The sequence below is a fragment of the Schistocerca gregaria genome, unplaced genomic scaffold (genome assembly GCF_023897955.1).
Source record: "Schistocerca gregaria isolate iqSchGreg1 unplaced genomic scaffold, iqSchGreg1.2 ptg001535l, whole genome shotgun sequence".
In the NCBI taxonomy this organism is placed as follows: Eukaryota; Metazoa; Arthropoda; class Insecta; order Orthoptera; family Acrididae; genus Schistocerca; species Schistocerca gregaria.
Window position 1 is genome coordinate 2,501 of NW_026062819.1, and position 5,000 is coordinate 7,500.

Sequence of the window (5,000 nt, forward strand, 5' to 3'; positions counted from 1 at the left end):
GCGGACTAGGCCAAGTATGGGGCCCACAGTGCTCATTTGCCGAGCCCACCCACACAAAACCTGCACCCCCCTCCAGCGCAGGAGCCGCAACCCGGGTGCGTACGCCGCACCAAGTGCTCCACCCGCGACCGTACGTGCCCCGCCGAAATCGCAACTCCGGCGGATGAACGGCGGACTTTTCTCGCAGTCGTAAGTTGCAATCCACCCCTATATCTTGCGTCTCATGAAGAGTTATATCAAGTATGCCAAATTCCCGCTGTCCCTATACATGCAGTAAGTTCGTCATGGGCGCTGGCCGGCAGGCCGCGAGACCTGACGCCCGGCGGCAAAGAGTGCCCCTCTGAGGATATAGATGTTCCGTTCCGCCGCACAATGGTGACGGTGACCGCTGCCTGCGGTGGCAACGCTGGGCAGAGTCGATACTCGCCGTGTGGTGGAAGGTAAACATTATGCGGTACATCAGTACTTTCCTAATAGTTCGGTCGTCTCACGGCACTGCTTAGTAAATGATGCAAGGCCACATATAGATGATTTATGCGAATGTCCCTATACGTGCTGTAAGACTGGGCACACAACGTGAATCGCACGTCAGCCACACACTCGAACATGCACCACTCTCGGCCTGCAACGGAGACACACAATACGTAAACATCTGGAATGCGACAATGTCGAGTGCATCCTCTCTGCCACATTGCACCGTCGACACTATGATAACCAGAGCAGTAGGTCCACCTATAAAAGCACAATACCCCACTCCTCCGACAACTACCATTGCTCAGATAAACCAACACCACCAACACACATCCTACACAGAGGGGCACCAAATATCACCCCCCCGCCCTCGTGTTATACCACATGAAAAATTGCAGAAGTGAGAGACACAGACCCGCCAGCCTCTTGCTACAAGCATCGAACCGACGTGACATATCTGACGGTGACTCAGGCATCCGCGTACTGCCACAACTATCCACCCCCCCCCCCCACTCTCTCTCTGCCCCCTTCCCACACAATACCGAATTTAACCAACTTTATCGCTTAACCTAACTGTGGCTGTACCAGATTATCGCTTAACCTAACTGTGGCTGTACCAGATTATCGCTTAACCTAACTGTGGCTGTACCAGATTATCGCTTAACCTAACTGTGGCTGTACCAGATTATCGCTTAACCTAACTGTGGCTGTACCAGATTATCGCTTAACCTAACTGTGGCTGTACCAGATTATCGCTTAACCTAACTGTGGCTGTACCAGATTATCGCTTAACCTAACTGTGGCTGTACCAGATTATCGCTTAACCTAACTGTGGCTGTACCAGATTATCGCTTAACCTAACTGTGGCTGTACCAGATTATCGCTTAACCTAACTGTGGCTGTACCAGATTATCGCTTAACCTAACTGTGGCTGTACCAGATTATCGCTTAACCTAACTGTGGCTGTACCAGATTATCGCTTAACCTAACTGTGGCTGTACCAGATTATCGCTTAACCTAACTGTGGCTGTACCAGATTATCGCTTAACCTAACTGTGGCTGTACCAGATTATCGCTTAACCTAACTGTGGCTGTACCAGATTATCGCTTAACCTAACTGTGGTTGTACCAGATTATCCCTTAACCTAACTCAATTTGTCCCTTAACCTAACTCAATTTGTCCCTTAACCTAACTCAATTTGTCCCTTAACCTAACTCAATTTGTCCCTTAACCTAACTCAATTTGTCCCTTAACCTAACTCAATTTGTCCCTTAACCTAACTCAATTTGTCCCTTAACCTAACTCAATTTGTCCCTTAACCTAACTCAATTTGTCCCTTAACCTAACTCAATTTGTCCCTTAACCTAACTCAATTTGTCCCTTAACCTAACTCAATTTGTCCCTTAACCTAACTCAATTTGTCCCTTAACCTAACCCACGTTGTCCCTTAACCTAACCCACGTTGTCCCTTAACCTAACCCACGTTGTCCCTTAACCTAACCCACGTTGTCCCTTAACCTAACCCACGTTGTCCCTTAACGTAACCCACGTTGTCCCTTAACGTAACCCACGTTGTCCCTTAACGTAACCCACGTTGTCCCTTAACGTAACCCACGTTGTCCCTTAACCTAACCCACGTTGTCCCTTAACCTAACCCACGTTGTCCCTTAACCTAACCCACGTTGTCCCTTAACCTAACCCACGTTGTCCCTTAACCTAACCCACGTTGTCCCTTAACCTAACCCACGTTGTCCCTTAACCTAACCCACGTTGTCCCTTAACCTAACCCACGTTGTCCCTTAACCTAACCCACGTTGTCCCTTAACCTAACCCACGTTGTCCCTTAACCTAACCCACGTTGTCCCTTAACCTAACCCACGTTGTCCCTTAACCTAACCCACGTTGTCCCTTAACCTAACCCACGTTGTCCCTTAACCTAACCCACGTTGTCCCTTAACCTAACCCACGTTGTCCCTTAACCTAACCCACGTTGTCCCTTAACCTAACCCACGTTGTCCCTTAACGTAACCCACGTTGTCCCTTAACGTAACCCACGTTGTCCCTTAACGTAACCCACGTTGTCCCTTAACGTAACCCACGTTGTCCCTTAACCTAACCCACGTTGTCCCTTAACCTAACCCACGTTGTCCCTTAACCTAACCCACGTTGTCCCTTAACCTAACCCACGTTGTCCCTTAACCTAACCCACGTTGTCCCTTAACCTAACCCACGTTGTCCCTTAACCTAACCCACGTTGTCCCTTAACCTAACCCACGTTGTCCCTTAACCTAACCCACGTTGTCCCTTAACCTAACCCACGTTGTCCCTTAACCTAACCCACGTTGTCCCTTAACCTAACCCACGTTGTCCCTTAACCTAACCCACGTTGTCCCTTAACCTAACCCACGTTGTCCCTTAACCTAACCCACGTTGTCCCTTAACCTAACCCACGTTGTCCCTTAACCTAACCCACGTTGTCCCTTAACCTAACCCACGTTGTCCCTTAACCTAACCCACGTTGTCCCTTAACCTAACCCACGTTGTCCCTTAACCTAACCCACGTTGTCCCTTAACCTAACCCACGTTGTCCCTTTGCCTAACATAGTTCACTGCTCGGAATCTCTGGTGTCGTTGTTATCCTCATGTAGATGTCTTGCGAGTGTTGCTTACTTTCCACATATTCCCGCTATCCACTGTCAATTGTACTGCAATAGGACTATATCGCCCCCCCCCCCCCCCTCTGCCCCTCTCTTTGTGTCTCCGTCCTCTCAAGCTGGTCGGTCTGGCGTTTGAGTGTTAAATGAGCCTCGCAGCTGTTCAGTTGCGTTCAGATGTCGACGCCCTCAGTGTACGTCGTGGTATGGTCTGTGTCCATTGTCCGCTGATGTCGTACGCGTAACCCACACGCTGTACCGATCATCGGTAGTTACGTACAGAGTGAAGTAGTGTGATACGTGTGACCGTACGCTGGCTGTGCCCAACGGTGTCGAATCTCAATTTCCATATGTTGTGCTCGATGCTACTTGTCTCGTCTCCCAATAACAGCTAGGTTGCACTGTGGTACGCCGTAGAGGCGTGTGGGAGGAACGTACGAACGCATTGTATGTCACCCTGGGTCGCTGGGGGTGGTGGTGCGGTGAGTCAGGTCAGGTCAGCGTGAGCCGTGTGATGTAGTGACGCGTGTATTCCGACTTTGTCGTATTGCCTCACACAAAGTGCTACCCTGGTGGACCGCGTTCCATATCTGGGACATGCCGCAGATGCCGGTTGACAGTGGATCGCGGAAGGGACATCGCATACGTGCGCGGGCCACCTTCCACGTGTTCTCTTCTGCACATGTCGCAGTGTGTATGTGGTCTGATGTAGCGTGTCGTGACACATGACATCCTGGCATGCAAGAATTGTTGAATTCGCAAATGTAGGTGGACATCTACGTTTACTGCCCAAGATACGCAAATGAACTGGAAATCCGTTGTTGAGCGGTTGTTCACGCTGGAGGTGAATCTGTGATGGCGACGATCGGTACAGCTATTAACCGGTTGTTTCAGCGGTACCCGCCACATCCACACACGTGACTAGGCCCATGTGGGTATGAAGCGATACGCGGCGGTGGCTTGGTGGGACTGTTCCCGGCCGGTGAAGGGGGGCCGCCCGGCGTGTTGGCCGCGCGCTGCGTGGGCGCACGCGCAACAGGCGGCTGGTGGGGGGCGCCGAGTGGCAGGAGCGCCAGCCGACGGGCTCGGCAGGCGGCGCAGCTACGCTGCGGCGCACCCTGCACGCGGCGCCTGGCGGCCAAAGTTGGTTCAGCCGAGCCCGGTGCGAAGCGCGGTGGACATCTGCAGTGTGCTGGTCTGATTGAGGACTGTGTGCGTTGAGGATGCGCCGCCGCCTGGCACTCGGCGCCGCGACGCCGTCTGCTGCTCGGTCGCCCCAGCGGTTCTCGCAGGTGGTTTGTATCGCAGTTGTGCGGACGTGTTGGCGCGTGCGCTGTGCTGGGAGAGTTCGCTTCTGCACCCAAGTGGGGCTTTGCCCTTGTGTGGCGCTGGCGTTGGAGCTGCCGGTCACCATAGGTGGCGCGTGTTGTCTCCCGCCGGCAATGCCACGACAGCACGCTCCCGGGCCTCTGTCGGCAGCGGCAAGCTCAGTTGGGAGCAAGGGTGTTCGCACTAAAACCGTCTACTCGCCTAACTCCGGGCGATTGCGCCTCTCTCGAAACCGACCAAGTACCTAGGACGGCGCTGCGCGCCGCCGGGACCTGAGAGGGTTTCGAGGTGTATCGTGCAGGGGAGCTCGGCCTCCTCCTGTTTGCAGAATAATTGAGCGGACGCTTGCGTGTTCGCGCGGGCCCCCGGGACACACTCCCGGGCGGCCGGCTGCTCAGCTCTAGTTGACGCAGCTCCCTGGTTGATCCTGCCAGTAGTCATATGCTTGTCTCAAAGATTAAGCCATGCATGTCTCAGTACAAGCCGCATTAAGGTGAAACCGCGAATGGCTCATTAAATCAGTTATGGTTCCTTAGATCGTACCC

General features: G+C 52.9%; 1 non-coding gene across 1 annotated transcript in view; it reads left to right on the top strand.

Moving 5' to 3' along the window:
• The first annotated feature begins 4,869 nt into the window (after window positions 1-4,869).
• LOC126332888 (small subunit ribosomal RNA) overlaps window positions 4,870-5,000 on the top strand; it is a 1,893-nt gene continuing 1,762 nt past the window's right edge. The window contains exon 1 of the ribosomal RNA XR_007564005.1: window positions 4,870-5,000. This exon is cut by the window's right edge and continues 1,762 nt beyond it. This is a non-coding gene — a ribosomal RNA (small subunit ribosomal RNA).